Raw genomic sequence first — 25,420 nt, forward strand, 5'->3', positions numbered from 1 at the left:
TGCTCGTGCCCTAGAATTGCACTTTTCTACTGCCTTCCAAGCCTGTGTGCCAGGCCTACTTGAAAAATATTTACACCAATCATAGTTGTTGTGACAGTATTCTTAATAATTAAAAATTTAAATTGTTGGTAATAGTTGTTGAGAATCCTCAGTTTGCTGGTGCCATTGAATAGCACTTTCCTGCTGCCTTGCAGCCTGTTGTGAGCCAGGCCCACCTAGCCAATTGTTGCCAGCAATCATATTTCTTTTAACAGTATTGCAAAAATTGTCAATCATCACTGTTTTGACTGTCAGTAATCAGTCTCCTAGTGTCCTTGAATTGCATCTACCTCCTGCCTGCCAGCCTTTTGTGCTAGGCCGTCTTGCCAACTATTTACACCAATCCTAATTGTTGTCACAGTATAGTTACTAATTAAAATTTAAAAAAAATTGATTGTTGATCTTAATCCTCAGTTTGCATGTGCCATTGAATTGCACTTTTCTACTGCCTGCCAGCCTGTGTGCCAGGCCCAACTATCCAATTAGTGCCAGCAATCATATTTCTTTTAACAGTATTGCAAAATTTGTCAATCATCACTGTTTTGACTGTCAATCTGCAGTCTACTAGTGCCCTTGAATTGCATTTTCCTCCTGCCTGCCTGCCTGTGTGCCAGTCCCAACTAGCCAATTAGTGCCACCACTCATATTTATTGTAACAGGATTGGAATTTTTATTAATCATAACTGTTTTGACTGTGATTCTTCAGTCTCCTAGTGCCATTGAATTGCAGTTTTCTTTCTCCCAGCGTGTGTGCCAGACAGGCCCATTTGCCAAATAGTGCCAATCATATTTGTTGCCACCGTACTTGTAAGTTGTAATATTTTAAAAAATTAACAATTTGTGATTTTTAAAACATCTGTCTTTAAAACATCTGTTTTTTGTTGTTGTCAGTCTCACAGTGTATACTGTGCCCACTTTCACAGTGCCACCACTCAATTGGTGTAATAGTATTGTTAGTGTCCATTTAAAAAAAAATGACAGGCAGAGGCAGGCCACCCCGCAGGTTCCGTGGTCGTGGTCGTGGTGCTGTGATTCCTTTAGACCCTACAAATATGCACATTGTTCAGATGCCTGATGCCAGGGTGGACGCAAAAACTTCTGAGGAGGACCTAGTTGAATGGCTAACACAGGACACCCAATCTTCTTCAGCTTCCGCTGCTAGTCCTCCTAACCTTGACGCACCATCTAAGTCCAGCTGTGCTTTGGGCAGGTCTCAAGTGACCAGTGCCACTCCGCCGCCTGTCGCCACCACCAACACTAGCACCACAGCCGCTTCACTTGATCTGTCACAGGAGTTATTGACACATCATTTGGAAGAAATGAGTGATGCACAACCATCATTGACAGAGGATGTAGATAATAGTGATCAGTCTCAGTCAGGCAGCATTACCGACATGGAGGTACGGTGTGATGATGATGATGATGATGATGTTGTACCCGCTGCTGCTTCCTTTCTTGCTGCTTCCTTTCAGTGAAGCGGTTGATGATGATGTGTCGGTGGATGTCACGTGGGTGCCTGCTAGAAGAGAAGAAGAAGAGGGGGAAAGTTCAGATGGGGAGACAGAGAGGAGGAGGAGACGATTTGGAAGCACGGGGAGGTCGTCTCAAGGAGCTAGTGGCACAGTCAGACAGCATGCATAGTCACCAGGGGTCAGCCAGACAGCACGCCGACGCCCATCAACGCATGCTGTTGCCACCACCAGAATGCCGTCATCGCAGAGCTCAGCAGTGTGGCATTTTTTTGTGTGTCTGCCTCTGACAACAGCGATGCCATTTGCAACCTGTGCCAAAAGAAACTGAGTCGTGGGAAGTCCAACAGCCACCTAGGTACAACTGCTTTGCGAAGGCACATGGTCTCCCATCACAAAGGCCGATGGGAAGAACACATGAGTAGAAGCAGCACACAAAGTGAAAGCCGCCCTCCTCCTCCTGCTCCAGCATCTTCAGCCACGTCAACCAGTGCTGTCCTCCTTGCCCCCTCTCAATCATCCTCCACTCAGTCTCTCTTACGTAGCAGTTCCTGGTCACCTGCCCACAGTCAGGTGTCTGTCAAGGACATGTTTGAGCGTAAGAAGCCAATTTCTCAAAGTCACCCCCTTGCCCGGCGTCTGACAGCTGGCTTGTCTGAACTCTTAGCCCGCCAGCTTTTACCATACAAGCTGGTGGAGTCTGATGCTTTCAAAAAAATTGTATCTATTGGGACACCGCAGTGGAAGGTACCTGGCAGAAATTTCTTTTCACAAAAGGCAATCCCAAACCTGTACTCTGTTGTGAGAAAGGAAGTTATGGCATGTCTGGCACACAGCGTTGGGGCAAGGGTCCATATGACCACGGATAGCTGGTCTGCAAAGCATGGTCAGGGCAGGTATATCACCTACACTGCGCATTGGGTAAACCTGCTGACTTCTGACAAGCATGGAATGCGTGGCTCTGCAGAAGAGTTGGTGACACTGCCACGACTTGCAGGCAGGCCTGCTGCTACCTCCTCTACTCCTCCTACTCCATCCTCTTCCATAACCTCTTCCTCGGCTGAGTCCTCTTCAACTTCTGCGTCTTGCTCCACATCTATGGCACCCCCCCAGCTCCCCAGGTACTATGCTACATCCCGGGTACGGCAGTGTCACGCCGTCTTGGGGTTGACTTGCCTGAAAGCGGAGAGTCACACCGCACCAGCACTCCTGACCGCCCTGAACGCACAGGTGGATCAGTGGCTGACTCCGCACCAACTGGAGATTGGCAAGGTTGTTTCTGACAATGGAAGTAATTTGGTGGCGGCATTGAAATTGGGCAAGTTGACACATGTGCCGTGCATGGCACATGTGTGTAATTTAATTGTACAACGATTTGTCCATAAGTACCCAGGCTTACAGGACGTCCTGAAGCAGGCCAGGAAGGTGTGTGGCCATTTCAGGCGTTCCTACACGGCCATGGCGCACTTGTCCGATATCCAGCGTCGAAACAACCTGCCAGTGAGGCGCTTGATTTGCGACAGCCCGACACGGTGGAATTCAACACTCCTAATGTTTGACTGCCTGCTCCAACAAGAAAAAGCTATTAATGAGTATTTGTATGACCGGGGTGCTAGGCCAGCCTCTGGGGAGCTGGGGATATTTTTTCAAAATTACTGGACGCTCATGCGCAATGCCTGTAGGCTCATGCGTCCTTTTGAGGAGGTGACAAACCTTGTCAGTCGCACCGAAGGCACCATCAGCGACATCATACCATTTGTTTTCTTCCTGGAGCGTGCCCTGCGAAGAGTGCTGGATCAGGCAGTAGATGAGCGTGAAGAGGAAGCGGGAGAGTTGTGGTGTCCATCACCCCCGCAAACAGCTGAATCAGCATTGCTTGCTGGACCTGCGGCAATGCAGGAAGAGGATTGTGAGGAAGAGGAGTCAGAGGAGGAATGTGGCTTTGAGGAGGATGAGGAGGAGGAAGACCGAGCACAACAGTCATCCCAGGGTGCTCGTTATTGTCACCTCTCTGGTACCCGTGGTGTTGTACATGGCTGGGGGGAAGAAGATACCATCAGTGAGATCAGTGAGGAGGAGGAACGCGACATGATTAGCTCAGCATCCAACCTTGTTCAAATGGGTTCTTTCATGCTGTCGTGCCTGTTGAGGGACCCTCGTATAAAAAAGCTGAAGGAGAACGACCTGTACTGGGTGTCCAAGCTCCTCGACCCCCGGTATAAGCATAAAGTGCCTGAAATGTTACCAAATTCCCGCAAGTCGGAAAGGATGGAGCATTTTAAGAATAAATGAAAAACTATGCTTTACATAGCGTATAAGGGTGATGTCACAGCACCACGGGAATGTAACAGGGGAAGAGATGAAATTAATCCTCCTCCTCCCACGACCACGGCGGCAAGGACCGGGGGTGCTTTCCTGACGTCTTGTTGATGGAGGACATGCGTACCTTTTTAACTCCCATGCACCATCAGAGCCTTTCGGGATCCAGCCTTAGAGAAAAACTCAACCGACAGGTAGCAGACTACCTAGCTTTAACTGCGGATCTCGACACTCTCAGGAGCGATGGACCCCTTGACTACTGGGTGTGCAGGCTGGACTTGTGGCCTGAGCTATCCCAATTTGCAATGGAACTTCTGGCCTGCCCCGCTTCAAGTGTCCTGTCCGAAAGGACTTTTAGTGCAGCAGGACGTTTTGTCACTGAGAAGAGAAGTCGCCTAGGTCAAAAAAGCCTTGACTATCTCACTTTTATAAAAATGAATGAGGGCTGGATCCCGAAGGGACTGACATTGGGCGATACATTTGAATAAAAAAGTCCTGATGATGAGATGAGCTGGCTTGGGCTACAACTGGTACACAGGCTGGCCTTTTTTTTTGTTATAAAGCCGGAGGACTTGCTTGACTTATCCGCCAACAAGTAGTGTTCAAGCCACAAGCTTTTAGGGCACTTTATAAATGTTTTACAAACATCGATTTTTCTGGCCGCTGCTACAGCAGTTGCTACAACAATACCCCAATTTTTCAGTCATTTGTACATTCCGAATTTTTCTGGCCTCTGCTGCAGCTCTGTGGGTACAAAACTCAAATAAAAAAAATAAGGCACATAACACTAGTGATTAAACTGTTACGAATTGTACAACTTAACACACCACTCATATCTGGTTGACCATTAAATTGAACGCAAAATGCCACAAATTTGAAAGAGTAGGACCGACCAAGCATCTTTATCCGTCTCTTGGTTGCTCTAAATTATCTCCGTGTTCCATCTATGCCATACCTGTACTCTATTGTGCAAAAGGGTGGCATATGTGGTGTTTCATGCAGTTGTGCCTGTTGCGGGTCGTGGCCCATGATATAAAAAGGCTGAAGGAGAACGACCTGTAATGGGTGCCCCATCCAGTTTTTAGAAAAATGTTCCTGGTTCCTCTCAATTATCTCTGGGTTTCTAAAATGGATGCCATACCTGTACTCGCTTGTGCAAAAGGATGGCATATGTGGTGGTGTTTCCTGCAGTTGTTTCTGTTGAGGGTGCTGGACCCTCTTATAAAAAAGCTGAAGGAGAACGACCTGGAGTGGGAGTCCAAGCATGGTTTTTGGGGCTATTTCACTTTTACAAACAATTATCTGTGGGTTTCACAAATCAATGCCTTTCCAGTACTCTATTGTTCCAAAGTATGCCATATGTTCTCTTTCCTGCTGGTATTTTGTTTGAGGGTCCTGGACCCTCTTATAAAAATGCCTAAGGAGAAAGAGGTGTACTGGGTGTCCACTCATTTTTTTTTTCTATTTCACATTTGACCAAAATTATCTCTGGGTTTGTAAAATTAATGCTGTACCTGTACTCTATTGTTCAAAAGGATGCTATACGTCCTCTTTCCTGCTGGTGCTTTTTTTGAGGGTCCAGGACCCTCTTATAAAAAGGCCTAAGGAGAAAGAGGTGTACTGGGTGTCCACTCATTTTTTTTTCTATTTAACAATTGACCAAAATGATCTCTGGTTTTGTAAAATCAATGCTGTACCTGTACTCTATTGTTCAAAAGGATGCCATATGTCCTCTTTCCTGCTGGTGTATTTTTTGAGGGTCCAGGACCCTCTTATAAAAAGGCCTAAGGAGAAAGAGGTGTACTGGGTGTCCACTCATTTTTTTTTCTATTTAACAATTGACCAAAATGATCTCTGCTTTTGTAAAATCAATGCTGTACCTGTACTCTATTGTTCAAAAGGATGCCATACGTCCTCTTTCCTGCTGGTGTTTTTTTTGAGGGTCCAGGACCCTCTTATAAAAAGGCCTAAGGAGAAAGAGGTGTACTGGGTGTCCACTCATTTTTTTTTTCTATTTAACAATTGACCAAAATGATCTCTGCTTTTGTAAAATCAATGCTGTACCTGTACTCTATTGTTCAAAAGGATGCCATACGTCCTCTTTCCTGCTGGTGTTTTTTTTTGAGGGTCCAGGACCCTCTTATAAAAAGGCCTAAGGAGAAAGAGGTGTACTGGGTGTCCACTCATTTTTTTTTTCTATTTAACAATTGACCAAAATGATCTCTGGTTTTGTAAAATCAATGCTGTACCTGTACTCTATTGTTCAAAAGGATGCCATACGTCCTCTTTCCTGCTGGTGTATTTTTTGAGGGTCCAGGACCCTCTTATAAAAAGGCCTAAGGAGAAAGAGGTGTACTGGGTGTCCACTCATTTTTTTTTTCTATTTAACAATTGACCAAAATGATCTCTGGTTTTGTAAAATCAATGCTGTACCTGTACTCTATTGTTCAAAAGGATGCCATACGTCCTCTTTCCTGCTGGTGTTTTTTTTGAGGGTCCAGGACCCTCTTATAAAAAGGCCTAAGCAAGGAGAAAGAAGTGCACTGGGTGTCCATCGAATCATTTTTTTGATTCAAATTTCCATTTGCAAAAAATTATCTCTGGGTTTCTAAAATCAATGCCTTTCCTGTACTCTATTGTTCAAAAGGATGCCATATGTCCTCTTTCCTGCTGGTGTTTTGTTTGAGGGTCCTGGACCCTCTTATAAAAAGGCCTAAGGAGAAAGAATTGTACTGGGTGTCCATCCAATCATTTTTTTTATTCAAATTCACGGTTGCAACAAATTATCCCCGGGTTTCTAAAATCAATGCCTTTCCTATAATCTTTTTTTCACAAAGGATGCCATATGTCCTCTTTCCTACTGCTGGTTTTGTTGAGTGTCCTGGAGCCTCTGCTAAAAAGGCCTAAGGATAAATAAGTGTACTGGGTGTCTATTCAATGTTTTTTTAGATTTCCCGGTTGTAACAAATTTTCTCTGTGTTTCTAAAATCAATGCCTTTCCTGTAATCTATTTTTCAAAAGGATGCCATATGTCCTCTTTCATGCTGTTGTTTCTGTTGAGGCTCCGGGACACTCTTATAAAAAGGCCTAAGGATAAAGAAGTGTACTGGGTGTCCAATCAATGTTTTTTTCTATTTCCCGGGTCATATAACTGATCTCTGTGTTTCTAAAATCAATGCCTTTCCTGTAATCTAATTTACAAAAGTATGCCATATGTCCTCTTTCCTGCTGCTGGTTTTGTTGAGGGTCCTGGAGCCTCTGCTAAAAAGGCCTAAGGATAAAGAAGTGTACTGGGTGTCTAATCTATGTTTTTTTAGATTTCACGGTTGGAACAAATTATCCCCGGGTTTCTAAAATCAATGCCTTTCCTGTAATCTATTATTCAAAAGGATGACATATCTCCTCTTTCATGCTGTTGTTTTGGTTGAGGCTCCGGGACCCTCTTATTAAAAAGGCCTGAGGATAAATAAGTGTAACTGGTGTCTAATCAATGTTTTTTCTATTTCCCGGGTCATATAAATGATCTCTGGGATTGTAAAATCAATGCCTTTCCTGTAATCTATTATTCAAAAGGATGACATATGTCCTCTTTCATACTGTTGTTTCAGTTGATGCTCCTGGACCCTCGTATTAAAAAGGCCTGAGGATAAATAAGTGTAACGGGTGTCTAATCAATGTTTTTTACTATTTCACGGTTGCAAATAATGATCTGTGGGTTTCTAAAATCAATGCCTTTACTGTAATCTTTTATTCAAAAGGATGACATATCTCCTCTTTCATGCTGTTGTTTCGGTTGAGGCTCCGGGACCCTCGTATTAAAAAGGCCTGAGCATAAATAAGTGTAACGGGTGTCTAATCAATGTTTTTTTCTATTTCACGGTTGCAAATAATGATCTGTGGGTTTCTAAAATCAATGCCTTTCCTGTAATCTATTATTCAAAAGGATGACATATCTCCTCTTTCATGCTGTTGTTTCGGTTGAGGCTCCGGGACCCTCGTATTAAAAAGGCCTAAGGATAAATAAGTGTAACGGGTGTCTAATCAATGTTTTTTTCTATTTCCCGGGTCATATAAATGATCTCTGGGATTCTAAAATCAATGCCTTTCCTGTAATCTATTATTCAAAAGGATGACATATCTCCTCTTTTGTAAGGATTCCAGTCCTGCTTTTACTTTTTGCCTCAACTCACCTTCCTCACCTGTACTTAAGGCATCACCCCGCCCCAAACAAGTGCTTAGTTGTTGAGTATTGTTTGCTGAAACCAGTGCTCTGTTTCTTATAAGCTATATACTAAAAAGAAGATTTACTTCTACTACCTTAACATTTGGGATTACAAATACCAGCTGCAGTTTGGTCTCATAAACGGACTAATAACAACTAGTCTCATTGATCCTGAAGTTTGCTATTCCAAGAAGTATTAATTTATTTCAACTCCACATCTCTACAGGAATTGCTATTTAATTTCCAACAGGAGGATTCTACCTACTACCGCTACGGTATTTGTATCAAATCTAATTTACCTTGGATGCCTTAAGTAACGGCTAATTACAAATTTCATGTTTTCTCTTGAACTTATCTAAATTGACTTTGTCTCTCAGATATTACTATGTTTGCAACGTATGTTTCATTTAATTCTATGAACTTTCTTTGATACATTCTCATACCGGACAGTAACGGACTTTACGTGACGTCACACAGCTTCTTTCATCTCAGCGTGCCATACAGCTCCTTACAACTCAGCGTGTCTCACAGCACCTATTGCAATCACTGGTCTGTGTTCAGATATCCACGCTGCAAGCATTATTCTGTGTGCTGTGTCTCGCAGCAGGTCACGCCCCTGTCAGCAGCTGCAGTCTGTGTGTCTCACATCTCTCATGCTTCAGTGCTTATTACAATGAACACTATCTCTCTCATTTGGGTTTGAGCACAACTAATGTCAAAAGTTGTTATTAATACTAATACTTACTTTCAGCCTCTAAATATTTATATGGTATAACAATAATATATAACCATATAAAGACTTACTGCCCTTCCTTATAAAAATCACCCTGAGTAAAACAGTCTATGCTGATATAATAGCCTGTACTTCAGTTGTGAAACACATATAATTTATTTAGACTCTGCAGTTGTGATTCAAATAACCAAGGAACCTGATATAACAACTAAGCCATAAATAATGGATCCAGCAGAGCTTCCTCAAATTGTTTATAATTTAACACAAAGAGTTGACCAACTTAGTCAAGCCTTTAGAGAGTTACAATTAGAAAATGAAACTTTAAGAAAAGTAATAAAAGACACTGTCTCTACTAAACAGAGCCTTCCTGACAATCTGTCAGAACCATTTATTGCACCTCCAGATTTTTTCAATGGAGATAGGAATTTATACCGTCAATTTAAAAATGCTTGTCTGCTTAATTTCACCCTTAAACCTAGAACATACCCAAATGATAGGGTTAAAGTCCTTACAATGATAAGCTATTTAAGAGGTGAACCTCGCATTTGGGCAGACACTCTCTTTGAGACAAATAATGCTGTTCTCTCATCTTTTTCATCTTTTCTGGATATCATGGATGAATTATACTATGATTCTAACCTACAGTATACTGCTGAGAAAAAGATGAGGAACTTAAAACAAGGTATCAAAACTGTTGAATGTTACATAACAGAATTCAAGCAATATTCTATTGACTCTCAATGGAACGCCATTGCTTTAAAAAACCAGTTCAGGCTTGGACTCTCTGACGCAGTAAAAGATGAATTAGCCTGAACTGAGTTACCTGAAACATTGGAAGGCCTTATGAAGCTCAGCAGGCAAATTGATAGGAGATTACGTGAAAGAAGATTTGAACGTCAATACCCTGAAATAGTTTACAAGAAGGATAAGGTTCTAAATCATTCCACTTCTAACAGTCCTCATACTGGTTCAACTGGTGCTGAAGCAATGGATATAAGTTTTATTAGAGGACCTCTAACTCCTGAAGAACGCATCAGAAGGAAGACTAGAGGCCTCTGCATGTATTGCGCATCCTCATCTCATACTTTAAAGGATTGCCCCTCTTTGCCGCAGAACAAGAAGAGTAAGTACCATACCAATCTTTCTCTCCAGTCAAAGCATAACAACCCTCTTCATTGTTCTTTACTTCTTTCTCTACAGTGGGCAAATAAGCAATTGACCATTCCAGCCATCTTGGATACAGGAGCACAAGGAAACTACATTGACAGTTCTCTGGTTTCAAAAAATAAAATACCATTGATAAAAAAGTTGTCTCCTATTTTCCTTCGTGTGGTTGATGGCTCTGAGATATCATCAGGGCCAATTACACATCACACCATCCCGCTCTCTGTCACCACATTAAAAACACATCATGAACATCTCACTTTTGATGTAATCACTTCTCCATTATTCCCAATAGTACTTGGGCTAGCTTGGTTACAGCTACACGAACCTGATATTAATTGGAAATCCTTAAATGTTCAATTAAATTCTGATTTCTGTCAACAGACTTGCCATAGAACCTTTTTTCACAGTTTATCCTCCACATCAGAAACTCTGATACCAGAAATGTACAAGCAGTTCTCTGAAGTCTTCAGTAAGAAGGAAGCAGATACCCTTCCCCCACACAGAATCTATGACTGCCCTATTGAACTGAAACCTGGAACCACACCACCTATTGGACATTTATACCCACTTTGTCAACCACAACTGGATCATCTAAAGACTTACCTAGATGAAAATCTAAAGAAAGGGTTTATCCGTCCTTCGGTTTCTCCTGCTGGTGCAGGAATGTTTTTTGTGCGGAACAAAGACCAATCTCTTCGGCCTATCATTGACTTCAGACAATTGAACAAAATAACCATAAAAAAACGATACCCTCTCCCCCTCATTCCTGAACTCATAGAAAGACTCAGGCATGCTCAGATTTTTACTAAATTAGATTTGAGAGGGGCGTACAATTTAGTGCGTATCCGAGAGGGGGATGAGTGGCTTACCGCTTTTAGAACTAGGTATGGGTTGTTTGAATATCTAGTTATGCCCTTCGGCTTAACTAACGCACCCGCAACTTTCCAGTTCTTTATTAATGACATTTTCCATGATCTCCTTGACACATGTGTTGTTGTCTACCTAGATGACATTCTAATCTATTCCACAAATCTAGAAGAACATATCAAACATGTTAGTTGGGTTTTAGCAAGACTCCAAGTCCATCGGCTATACGCCAAATTGGAAAAATGTATTTTCCACACCAACAAAATAGAGTTCCTGGGTTACTCCATCAGCCCAAATGGGATTCAAATGCAAGATAACAAAGTGGAAGCAGTAAAATCATGGCCCACACCTTCAACACGGAAAGAACTACAAAAGTTTCTTGGCTTCAGTAACTATTACAGAAAGTTCATTCGCAATTTCTCAAAAATTGCAAAACCTCTGACTAAATTAACTAGTGCTAATTGCTCTTTCCAGTGGACTAAAGAACAGGATGATGCGTTCAGCTTCCTGAAGAATTCCTTTTCATCTGCTCCCATTCTGAAATATCCTGATCCAAACCTTCAATATACCCTAGAGGTGGATTCTTCAGACTATGCTCTTGGCGCTGTCCTCTCCCAAAGACAGTCTCCTACAGAACCACTACACCCAGTTGGGTTCTATTAAAAAATTATGACTTCAGCAGAGATCAATTATTCCATTGGGGACAAGGAACTTCTAGCCATTAAAAGAGCCTTTGAATTCTGGAGACATCTTCTTGAAGGTACCTCCCTACCTATAGTGATTTACACGGATCACCGGAATTTGGAATATCTACAAAATAACAAAACTTTATCTGGACGTCAAGTGAGATGGAGTCTCTACTTTAGTCGTTTCAATTTTCAAATCATGTACAAGCCGGGATCAAAAAATGGGAAGGCAGATGCACTCTCTCGACGAGATTCAAGACCTATACAAGAAGACTCTCCTACTAGCATTCTTCCCCCTACTCGATTCCTTGCTATCCTATCTTAACAGGATAAGGAATACCAATCTGATCTATCTTCAGAAGACCAAACCCTACTAGATAGCCTAAGCCTCCAGAATGGTTTTTACTTTCATGGTTCTAAACTATATATTCCAGAACGTTTCAGACAGAAAATAATCAAAGATCATCATGACCCTCCACTAATTGGTCATCCAGGTATCAAACGTACACATGAGCTCATCTCCAGAAGTTACTGGTGGCCATCGATGAAAACCAGTATAAAGGAATATATACAACATTGTACAACCTGTACAGTATCAAAACCAGAAAGGAGACCTCCCTATGGCTATTTAATTCCTCTGGAAGTACCGGAATCTCCTTGGTCTCATTTGGGAATGGATTTTATAGTTGATTTACCACCTAGTTCTGGACAAACTACCATTTTAGTTGTTACAGATCATTTTACTAAAATGGCACATTTTATTCCTTATCACAAGTTACCCACTTCCATTGAAACAGCATACTTATTTCTAAACCACATTGTACGATACCACGGGTTACCCTCCATTTTAACTACTGATAGAGGAACCCAATTCACCTCAAGCTTCTGGAAAGCACTCACTAAAGCACTCCAAATCGATCAAAGGTTAAGCACAGCCTTCCACCCTCAGACTAAAGGCCAAACTGAGAGACTCAATCAGTGGCTTGAGCAATATCTACGTTGCTATTGCTCATATCATCAAAATAAATGGACTTCTTTTCTCTCTATGGCTGAATTTGCCTATAATAATACCATTAACAGCACTACAAATTACTCTCCCTTTTTCGCCAATTATGGTTTTAATCCAAGATTCACTATCCAAATGACCTCTACACATGACTCACCATCTGTTGATGTGTTAACACAAAACATAGCTGAAAATTTCCTACACTTACGTGATAACATCAAACAAGCTCAGGCTTCTCAGAAGAAATTTTATGATTTACGTCGTAGAGCTTCTCCGAAATATTCCATAGGGGACTATGTTTGGTTATCTTCCAAAAACATTAAAATGCACTTACCAAGTAAAAAATTGGCTGGGTTGTTCCTTGGCCCATTCAGAATTCTACACATCATCAATGAAAATGCCGTCCGGCTTGACCTACCTGATTCTTTACCCATCCACCCAACTTTCCATGTATCATTACTGAAACCCTACTTGGGAGATAAGCCTGATGTACCTCTTCTACCCCCTTCTCCTATTCAATTGGGCACTGATGTCTATGAAGTTTATGATCTTTTGGACTCAAGACATTATAATGGAGAATTACAGTATCTGGTCCGTATCTGGTCCGATGGAAAGGGTTCGCCCCAGAGGATGACACTTGGGAACCTCATGCACACATTAATGCTCCGAAGCTTATTGCTCGTTTCCATAGACGCTATCCAAGTAGACCTAAATTTCAACCCGTGGTCGGCTTGCTTGAGGGGGGGGATCTGTAAGGATTCCAGTCCTGCTTTTACTTTTTGCCTCAACTCACCTTCCTCACCTGTACTTAAGGCATCACCCCGCCCCAAACAAGTGCTTAGTTGTTGAGTATTGTTTGCTGAAACCAGTGCTCTGTTTCTTATAAGCTATATACTAAAAAGAAGATTTACTTCTACTACCTTAACATTTGGGATTACAAATACCAGCTGCAGTTTGGTCTCATAAACGGACTAATAACAACTAGTCTCATTGATCCTGAAGTTTGCTATTCCAAGAAGTATTAATTTATTTCAACTCCACATCTCTACAGGAATTGCTATTTAATTTCCAACAGGAGGATTCTATCTACTACCGCTACGGTATTTGTATCAAATCTAATTTACCTTGGATGCCTTAAGTAACGGCTAATTACAAATTTCATGTTTTCTCTTGAACTTATCTAAATTGACTTTGTCTCTCAGATATTACTATGTTTGCAACGTATGTTTCATTTAATTCTATGAACTTTCTTTGATACATTCTCATACCGGACAGTAACGGACTTTACGTGACGTCACACAGCTTCTTTCATCTCAGCGTGCCATACAGCTCCTTACAACTCAGCGTGTCTCACAGCACCTATTGCAATCACTGGTCTGTGTTCAGATATCCACGCTGCAAGCATTATTCTGTGTGCTGTGTCTCGCAGCAGGTCACGCCCCTGTCAGCAGCTGCAGTCTGTGTGTCTCACATCTCTCATGCTTCAGTGCTTATTACAATGAACACTATCTCTCTCATTTGGGTTTGAGCACAACTAATGTCAAAAGTTGTTATTAATACTAATACTTACTTTCAGCCTCTAAATATTTATATGGTATAACAATAATATATAACCATATAAAGACTTACTGCCCTTCCTTATAAAAATCACCCTGAGTAAAACAGTCTATGCTGATATAATAGCCTGTACTTCAGTTGTGAAACAAATATAATTTATTTAGACTCTGCAGTTGTGATTCAAATAACCAAGGAACCTGATATCTTTCATGCTGTTGTTTTGGTTGAGGCTCCGGGACCCTCTTATTAAAAAGGCTTGAGAATAAATAAGTGTAACGGGTGTCTAATCAATGTTTTTTTCTATTTCCCGGGTCATATAAATGATCTCTGGGATTGTAAAATCAATGCCTTTCCTGTAATCTATTATTCAAAAGGATGACATATGTCCTCTTTCATACTGTTGTTTCGGTTGAGGCTCCGGGACCTTCTTATTAAAAAGGCCTGAGGATAAATAAGTGTAACGGGTGTCTAATCAATGTTTTTTTCTATTGCACGGTTGCAAATAATGATCTGTGGGTTTCTAAAATCAATGCCTTTCTTGTAATCTATTATTCAAAAGGATGACATATGTCCTCTTTCATGCTGTTGTTTCGGTTGAGGCTCCGGGACCCTCGTATTAAAAAGGCCTGAGGATACATAAGTGTAACGGGTGTCTAATCAATGTTTTTTACTATTTCACGGTTGCAAATAATGATCTGTGGGTTTCTAAAATCAATGCCTTTACTGTAATCTTTTATTCAAAAGGATGACATATCTCCTCTTTCATGCTGTTGTTTCGGTTGAGGCTCCGGGACCCTCGTATTAAAAAGGCCTGAGCATAAATAAGTGTAACGGGTGTCTAATCAATGTTTTTTTCTATTTCACGGTTGCAAATAATGATCTGTGGGTTTCTAAAATCAATGCCTTTACTGTAATCTATTATTCAAAAGGATGACATATCTCCTCTTTCATGCTGTTGTTTCGGTTGAGGCTCCGGGACCCTCGTATTAAAAATGCCTGAGGATAAATAAGTGTAACAGGTGTCTAATCAATGTTTTTTCTATTGCCCGGGTCATATAAATGATCCCTGGGATTCTAAAATCAATGCCTTTCCTGTAATCTATTATTCAAAAGGATGACATATCTCCTCTTTCATGCTGTTGTTTCGGTTGAGGCTCCGGGACCCACTTATTAAAAATGCCTGAGGATAAATAAGTGTAACGGGTGTCTAATGAATGTTTTTTTCTATTTCAAGGGTCATATAAATGATCTCTGGGATTCTAAAATCAATGCCTCTCCTGTAATCTATTATTCAAAAGGATGACATATCTCCTCTTTCATGCTGTTGTTTTTGTTGGGGGTCCGGAACACTATTCTAAAAAGGCAGAAGGAGAATGACCTGTACTGTACTGGGTGTCCAATCATGTTTTTGTTTTCTATTTCACGGTTCATAATAAATATCGCCTTGTAACTAAAATCAATGCCATACCTGTACTCTGTTGTTCAAAAGGATGGCATATGTGGTGTTTCATTCTGTTGTGGTTGTTGAGGGTCGTGGCCGTGGGACAGCGTATAAAACAGCTGAAGGAGAACAACCTGTACAGCCTTGCTCCTCTTTTTAGGCAGGCCAGCTCTTTGCATACATGCCCACAGACTCTGTAACGCATGCCTCTTTTAGGGAGAGGTGCAGCCATAATGCAGGGTCAGAACCTCTGCCTGCAACTGTTATACTTGATTTTGCGAAAGGAAGTAAGCTTACCATGGTTCCCTGCACGCACGTATTGTTGTTATATTTTGGTGAGGGTAATCATGATGGCCATGTAGACCACCACCGAGAGTCCTGGAAGTAACAGGGATGAGATGAAAGAGCTAAGAATAGTAGAACTTGAAACAACAGAGTTAGCCATGGGTGTTAGTGCAAAACCGCTTGGCTTTTTTTTGGCTTTGGGTGCGGCTATTCATGCAGGCCATATAGAGCTGCCACCATTCAGTGTCGTATCAGCTATTAAACTAATAAGAACAGTACTACCAAAATACACCCAATGAAGGGCCTTAGGAAGACTGAGCCAAGGTTGGATTGTAGTATTTGGTTAGGCTAATCATGATGGCCATGTAGACCACCACCGAGAGTCCTGGAAGTAACAGGAATGAGATGAAAGAGCTAAGAATAGTAGAACTTGAAACAACAGAGTTAGCCATGGGTGTTAGTGCAAAACCGCTTGGCTTTTTTTTGGCTTTGGGTGCGGCTATTCATGCAGGCCATATAGAGCTGCCACCATTCGGTGTCGCATCAGCTATTAAACTAATAAGAACAGTACTACCAAAATACACCCAATGAAGGGCCTTAGGAAGACTGAGCCAAGGTTGGATTGTAGTATTTGGTTAGGCTAATCATGATGGCCATGTAGACCACCACCGAGAGTCCTGGAAGTAACAGGGATGAGATGAAAGAGCTAAGAATAGTAGAACTTGAAACAACAGAGTTAGCCATGGGTGTTAGTGCAAAACCGCTTGGCTTTTTTTGGGCTTTGGGTGCGGCTATTCATGCAGGCCATATAGAGCTGCCACCATTCGGTGTCGTATCAGCTATTAAACTAATAAGAACAGTACTACCAAAATACACCCAATGAAGGGCCTTAGGAAGACTGAGCCATGGTTGGATTGTAGTATTTGGTTAGGCTAATCATGATGGCCATGTAGACCACCACCAAGAGTCCTGGAAGTAACAGGGATGAGATGAAAGAGCTAAGAATAGTAGAACTTGAAACAACAGAGTTAGCCATGGGTGTTAGTGCAAAACCGCTTGGCTTTTTTTTGGCTTTGGGTGCGGCTATTCATGCAGGCCATATAGAGCTGCCACCATTCAGTGTCGTATCAGCTATTAAACTAATAAGAACAGTACTACCAAAATACACCCAATGAAGGGCCTTAGGAAGACTGAGCCAAGGTTGGATTGTAGTATTTGGTTAGGCTAATCATGATGGCCATGTAGACCACCACCGAGAGTCCTGGAAGTAACAGGAATGAGATGAAAGAGCTAAGAATAGTAGAACTTGAAACAACAGAGTTAGCCATGGGTGTTAGTGCAAAACCGCTTGGCTTTTTTTTGGCTTTGGGTGCGGCTATTCATGCAGGCCATATAGAGCTGCCACCATTCGGTGTCGCATCAGCTATTAAACTAATAAGAACAGTACTACCAAAATACACCCAATGAAGGGCCTTAGGAAGACTGAGCCAAGGTTGGATTGTAGTATTTGGTTAGGCTAATCATGATGGCCATGTAGACCACCACCGAGAGTCCTGGAAGTAACAGGGATGAGATGAAAGAGCTAAGAATAGTAGAACTTGAAACAACAGAGTTAGCCATGGGTGTTAGTGCAAAACCGCTTGGCTTTTTTTGGGCTTTGGGTGCGGCTATTCATGCAGGCCATATAGAGCTGCCACCATTCGGTGTCGTATCAGCTATTAAACTAATAAGAACAGTACTACCAAAATACACCCAATGAAGGGCCTTAGGAAGACTGAGCCATGGTTGGATTGTAGTATTTGGTTAGGCTAATCATGATGGCCATGTAGACCACCACCAAGAGTCCTGGAAGTAACAGGGATGAGATGAAAGAGCTAAGAATAGTAGAACTTGAAACAACAGAGTTAGCCATGGGTGTTAGTGCAAAACCGCTTGGCTTTTTTTTGGCTTTGGGTGCGGCTATTCATGCAGGCCATATAGAGCTGCCACCATTCAGTGTCGTATCAGCTATTTAACTAATAAGAACAGTACTACCAAAATACACCCAATGAAGGGCCTTAGGAAGACTGAGCCAAGGTTGGATTGTAGTATTTGGTTAGGCTAATCATGATGGCCATGTAGACCACCACCGAGAGTCCTGGAAGTAACAGGGATGATGAGATGAAAGTGCTAAGAATAGTACTACTTGAAACAACAGAGTTAGCCATGGGTGGTAATCCAAGACAGCTTGGATTTATTTTTGTATTGGGTGCGGCTAATCATGCAGGCCATATAGAGCTGCCACCATTCGGTGTTGTATCAGCTATAAAAATAATAAGAACTGTACTATCAAAATACAGACAATGAAGGACCTATGAAGACTGAGCAAAGGTTGGATTGTAGTATTTTGTTCGGCTAATCATGATGGCCATGTAGACCACCCATAACAGGGATGAAAGTGCTAAGAATAGTACTAATTGAAACAACCGAGTTAGCCATGGGTGTTAGTCTAAGACCACTCAGCTTTTTTTTGGGTTTGGGTGCAGCTAATCATGAAGGCCAGATAGACCTGGTGTTGTAACAGGTATTAAACTGCAAAGAACAGTACTACTTAACACAACCAACTTACCATGGGTCCCAGAGCATATGTTTGGTTGTTATATTTTGTAAGGGTAATCATGCAGGCCATATAGACCTCCACCAATAGGGTGAGTATGAGTAACAGCTATTAAAATGCGAAGGGCATTACTAATTAACACAACATAGTTATCATGGGTCGCATACCAAGAGCAGATGTCTTATTATATTTTGTATGGGTAATCATCCAGGCCGTATAGACCTCACCAAATAGGGGGAGTTACAGTGCTAAGAATGGTAGTACTTAAAACAAAACCTAGTTAAAATAGGTAGCAGACCGCATGTCTTATTATTATAATTTTTCAGGGTAATCTGGCAGGCCATATAGAACACCCCCGCTAGGGGGGGGGGGGGGAACAGGGATTAAAGTGCTAAGAAAAGTACTAATTAACACAAGCTAGTTGGGTCCAAGAACGCATGTTTAATTATTAGACTTTATTAGGGTAATTATATATCTAACAAATATATCTATTTCTCTTCTATTGATTCTATCTGACTATCAATCTATGTATATCTATCTATCCTATCTATCAATCTATCTTCTGTCCGGGATGTTTTGAGACAGCCACTTTGGGAATGTTAGTTGATTTAGACCCATTATGGCTTAAAAGCAGACTCTGCATAAACTATGTAATTTTCCATGGGAGTTTTGCCAGGGATCCCCCTCCAGCATGCGACAGTCCAGGTGTTAGTACCCTTGAAACAACTTTTCCATCACTATTGTGGCCAGAAAGAGTCCTTGTAGGTTTTAAAGTTCGCCTGCCTATTGAATTCAATGGCAGTTCGCGCGGTTCACGGGTTCGCGAACAATACCGGAAGTTCGAGTCCGCCGTTCGCGACCCGAAAATTTTAGGTTCGCGACATCACTAATTAGCTGTTGGTGACATCTCTCCTAATCCTGGTCCCCCACAACTTCCTAGCCTTGCACACCCATGTGTGACTTTCTATAGACTTCAAAAACAAAACTCTGGTAACCTTAATCTCATTCCTCTTGCATCTAAAGCCTCCACCCCCTTCACTTGTGCACTCTGGAACTCTGTGCAACAAGCTCACTTCTATCCATAACCTCTTTATCTCCCACTCTCTAAATCTTCTGTCTCTCACAAAAAACCTGTCTCTCTCCTTCAGACACAGCTTCCGCTGCCGCACTGTCACATGGGGGTCTTCACTTCAGCCGCACTCCTAGGTCTGATAATAGACAAGGAGGTGGTGTTGGTATTTTACTTTCCTCTCGTTGCACCTTTCAACTAATACAGCCCTTCACTTCCCTTACATTTTCTTTATTCGAAACACACACGATTCGCTTATTCTCTCCTCTCTATACGTATTGCAGTCATATACTGCCCCTTGGCTCATCAACTTTATTTCTAGATCACTTTGCTGCCTGGATACCTTATTTCCTTTCCTCAGACACTCCTGCCCTCATTCCTGGCGACTTCAACCTCCCTGTTGACAACCCCACTGCCTCCTTTGCAAAACAACTTCTGCAACTCACTTCCTCTTTTGGCCTGTTTAATGGACTGACTCTGCCACTCACAAAGATGGTCACTCCCTTGATCTGATTTTCAGCTATTGATGCACTATCTCAAACTTCCCAAACTCCTCTTTTCCTTTTTTGGACCATCATCTCCTCACTTGTAACATCACATCCCTCCCTACAACTTTCCCTCCTTCTACTCCTCACACTTAACTTCACAGAAGCATCAAGTCATTAGATCAGAAACTGCTCGCTAGCTCTCTCAAACCCCTTCTTTCATCCATCCCCTCCTTTTCCGGCCCAGATGAATTTATCTGCCACTATAACTTCACCCTTACATTGGTCCTTGACAATCTCTCCCCACCTACCATAGCTTGGAAATCATACACTCATCCTCAGCCCTGCCATACTCCTCTGACACGGTACCTACACAGATGTTCCCGTACTGGTAAGCAACACAGGAGAAAATCTCAGAGTTCAGCTGACTTTCTTCACTACAAGTTCATTTTGAACTCTTACTATTCTGCCCTTAATCTATATAAGCAACATTACTTCACCACTCTTATCTCTAACTATCTCAGAACAAACCCAAAACATCTGTTCTCCAAGTTCAATACTCTTCTCTGCCCAACCCCACCTCCTACTACACTTCTCTCTCAGCTCAAGATTTTGCCAGCTACTTCAATAACAAAATAGAATCCATCAAAAATGAAATCAGCTCTCAACATGCTACCGGTCTCATACCCCCTCAAGACCTCACTATCATCCAAAACCCATATAGCCAGAAATGTATCTCTTTTGCCCCTGTTAGAGAGGATGAAGTTTCTACCCTCTTATTATCCTCTCACCTCACTACCTGTCCCCTCGACCCGATCCCCTCACAGCTACTCCCCGCCCTCTCTTCTACCCTTACCCTTATACTCACACACATCTTCAACCTCTCCCTCAGCACTGGTACTGTTGACCACCCTCTTTTGCTCCAAACCCTCCAATTCATCAGCATTTGTGACACAGTTCTCTTGTGGTTCTCTTCCTATCGGTCTAACCGTACCTTTAGTGTAGCATTCTCTGGGGTATCCTCTGCCCCGTTACCACTTTCTGTTGGGGTACCGCAAGGCTCTGTCCTTGGTCCCCTTCTCTTCTCAATCTACACATCATCTGTAAGTTCCTTATTAAAGTCCTATGGGTTTCAATACCATTTGTATGCAGATGACACCCAAATCTACCTCTCTGCACCAGACCTATCTTCTTCCTTGCAAACCTGTGTCACTAAATCTCTCCAAAACTGAGCTCCTTATTCCCCCCCCCTTCTTCAAAAATCTCCACCCCCAACTTCTCTATAACTGTTGATAACTCCATCATTACCCTTACCCCACATGCTCGATGTCTTGGGGTCACACTTGATGCAGATCTTTTTTTCACTCCTCACATTCAGTCCTTGGCTAAAGCCTTCAGCTTCCACCTTAAAAACATCTCTAAAATTAGACATTTCTTTTCACAAGACACAACTAAGATTCAAATCCACTCTCTCATCCTTTCCAGCCTCGATTACTGCAACTCCATCCTCTCTGGTCTCCCTAGCTGCCGCCTAGCTCCTTTATAATCCATAATGAATGCCTCTGCAGGCTTATCTTCCTTACACGTCATTCTTCATCTGCTGCACCTCTCTGCCAATCCATTCGCTGGCTTCCTCTTGCCTCCAGGCTTAAAGGGACATTAAACCCTGAAAAAATATTTTGTGATTCAGGTAGAGAATACAATTTTAAACAACATTCCTATTTACTTCTATTATCTAATTTGCTTCATTCTTTAGATATCTTTTGTTAAAGTAATAGCAATAAACATGGGTGAGCCAATCACATGAGGCATCTATGTGCAGCCACCAATCAGCAGCTACTGAGCCTATCTAGATATGCTTTTCAGGAAAGAATATCAAGAGAATGAAGCAAATTACATAATAGAAGTATATTAGAAAGTTGTTTAAAATGGTATTCTCCATCTGAATCATGAAAGAAAAATTTGGGTTTAATGTCCCTTTAAACACAAAATTCGGGGGGCGGAGCCTGGAGGAGCAAGGTGATGGCCGCTTAATCACTGAGCTCCGTGCAAGCTGAGAAAACTAAGAGTGCAATACAATATGCACGATCTACATTTTAACTAAAAATAGAAGGAGAGCCTCTCTGAGACACAGGGGATCAAGGGAGCTGTGGCAGACATTGCCGAATGACGCTCAACAGGACAGCGCAACTCTATATGGCCCACAGGGAGATAAAACTGCAGCATGTGAGGGGAGCAGCAAGAGAGGTCGACAAATCAATATAACACCGGAGACAAGGAAAAAGTGCCCCTGCAGAGACCCATCGCTTCAGACCCCGGACCGGGTAAGCACTTTATATTTAACCCGCCATACACTTACTATTTGCCGGGCCCCCGGGGAGGAGGAAGGAGGAGCTGCGCGGCATGGAGAACCTCCATCTTTACACTTTAACGCTGACTCAGTCAGCAACAGCGCAGGGCAACTACCAAGAAAGCCAGGTTGGGGCCAAAAATGATGCAGAATAAGGGGCAAACCGAAGCTTATTAAAAGTTCCAAAAGAGACAATTAATATAACAAGAAGCTGCAGACACCTTATATACCCTATCTCATATAACGATTAGGAGACTGAGGGCTTCTTGCAGCTATTAACCTAGATGAGCCATAAAAGAAAATGAAACCGCTATGATGGCAGGATTAATGTTCTAAAAGCTGAAAAGTAGGAAGAAAGCCTTTATTAAAAACTCCATAACACAATAGATATCTCAAGAAAGTCTGGATAGTAGAGAATTGCAGAATACAGGAAATCCAAAACGGTAAAAAAGGTACTATAAACAATCACTGACATAAGTCTGAGACACACATTAGCTCTTTGTTCACTGCTGAAAATATTTTTTATTATCTTTTTTCTATATTTGTCAGCAAAACAAGAGATAAAACTTCAGATAAAGCTTACTCTTGACAAATCTTGATAAGCTCTCATAATATAAGAGACAGACATGTCTGCCAGAAAACAAAATAAACCAGGGACTGGAGCAAAGCAATCAACACAGCACCCTTTCTTCAGGTCCTCCAAAGGAGATAAGGGCCAAGACACAGAAACATTGCTTCTAGAGGAGGAAATAGACTCTGACACTGACTCCCAATCTACTAAAATGGACTTAACTCCGGTAACAAAAGCAGATCTCCAGAATCTAATGTCCAAGCAAGATATTAATAATGTTTTCACCAAGATGTGGGAGAAAATGGATTCGTTACAGACCACGGTCACAAACAGTTTCACAGAAATTAAACAAGAAATTCTAGACTTAGGTACCAGAATTGATTCTCTAGAGGAAAAAGACGAAGCTACAACTGAAGACATACATGTTCTCTCCCAACATATGTCCTCCCAACAACAAGAATTAACAGACCTTCAGGACAAAATGGAGGATCTGGAAAACAGGAGCCGCAGATGCAACATACGATTAAAAGGGGTTCCTGAAACAATAATGACACCAGAGCTGCCTGAGTTTCTTTTACAACTCTTTCAAGCCATTACGGATACCAAAGAAGAGGGTAAATTTGAAATGGAGAGAGCGCATAGAGCACTGAGAGCAAAACCCAAAAAAGGAGATCCACCAAGAGACATTATAATCAAGATGCTACGCTTCCGTGACAAGGAAGAAATACTGTCAGCGTCCAGAAAGAATCCCACTTTCAAATTTAAAGGCTCAATTATTCAGTTTTTTCAGGACTTATATCTAAGAACACTCCAAAAACGCAGTACTATGCGCCCCCTCACACAGCTACTACGCAAGAACCAAATACCCTATAGATGGGGATTCCCATTGTCTCTTAATATTCTGCATGAAGGAAAAGCACTATCACTTAAAAATCTGGAAGAGATACCACACATTTGTAAAGCACTGAAACTTGAATGTCCAGACTTACCAACATCTCAAGAACAGGAAGTAGATCATCGATCTTTGCAGCAGGCACTTTCCACCAAAGACAGATGGACCAAGATGGCGAAAAAGAAACAGAAAACCTGAGGGACTCATGATATTGGATTAATGCAACAGAAAAAGAGCCTTACTTAAAGGCTACAAGGACTGCTCAAAATCAGGAGACTCTTTTATCGGAGAGAATCTTACACCAAATAGTTCGCCCTATAGGTGAACACACCTTTCAATGTCAAGATACCATACCCTGCCTAACGGACTCTGGCTTTTCAGAGAAAGACTCAATAGATAGGCTAGGGCATGGACCCCGGACAATTCACTATCATAACAGTAACAGGGGCAGGCCCTCACCAATATGATCTAAACTGACCTCGTGTCTATTGGTCAGATTAACACTAGTTGAAAACTAATATACGCACTCTTATAAAAACATAATTTATGCTTACCTGATAAATGTATTTCTCTTGTAGTGTATCCAGTCCACGGATCATCCATTACTTATGGGATATATTCTCCTTCCCAACAGGAAGTTGCAAGAGTCCACCCACAGCAAAGCTGCTATATAGCTCCTCCCCTAACTGCCATTACCAGTCATTCGACCGAAAACATGCAGAGAAAGGAAAACCATAGGGTGCAGTGGTGACTGTAGTTTAATGGAAAAATTACCTGCCTTAAAGTGACAGGGCGGGCCGTGGACTGGATACACTACAAGAGAAATAAATTTATCAGGTAAGCATAAATTATGTTTTCTCTTGTTAAGTGTATCCAGTCCACGGATCATCCATTACTTATGGGATACCAATACCTAAGCTAAAGTACACGGATGATGGGAGGGACAAGGCAGGTACTTAAACGGAAGTTACCACTGCCTGTAAAAAACCCTTTCTCCCAAAAATAGCCTCCGAAGAAGCAAGGTATCAAATTTGTTAAATTTGAAAAAGTATGAAACGCAGACCAAGACTCCGTCTTGTAATCTGTTCAACAGAAGCCACATTTAAAAAGGGCCCAAGTGAAAACCACAGCTCTAGTAGAATGAGCTGTAATCCCTTCAGGAGGCTGCTGTCCAGCAGTCTCATAAGCTAAATGAATTATGCTTTTTAACCAAAAAGACAGAGAGGTTGCTGAAGTCCTTTGACCTCTCCTCTGTCCAGAATAGACAACAAACAAGGTGAATGTTTGATGAAAATCTGTAGTAGCTTGTAAGTAAAACTTTAAAACACGAACCACGTCCAAATTGTGTAATAGACGTTCCTTCTTTGAAGAAGGATTAGGATACAAGAATGGAACAACAATCTCTTGAGTGATATTCTTGTTAGATACCACCTTAGGTAAAAACCCAGGTTGGTACACAGGACTACCTTATCCGTACGGAGAACCAGATAAGGAGAATCACATTGCAACGCAGATAACTCGGAGACTCTATGAGCCGAGGAAATAGCTACCAAAAAGGAACTTTCCAAGATAGAAGTTTGATATCTATGGAATGAAAAGGTTCAAATGGAACTCCTTGAAGAACCTTAAGAACCAGCTTTAAGCTCCATGGCGGAGCAACATTTTT

The sequence above is a fragment of the Bombina bombina genome, chromosome 5 (assembly GCF_027579735.1).
Source record: "Bombina bombina isolate aBomBom1 chromosome 5, aBomBom1.pri, whole genome shotgun sequence".
In the NCBI taxonomy this organism is placed as follows: domain Eukaryota; kingdom Metazoa; phylum Chordata; class Amphibia; order Anura; family Bombinatoridae; genus Bombina; species Bombina bombina.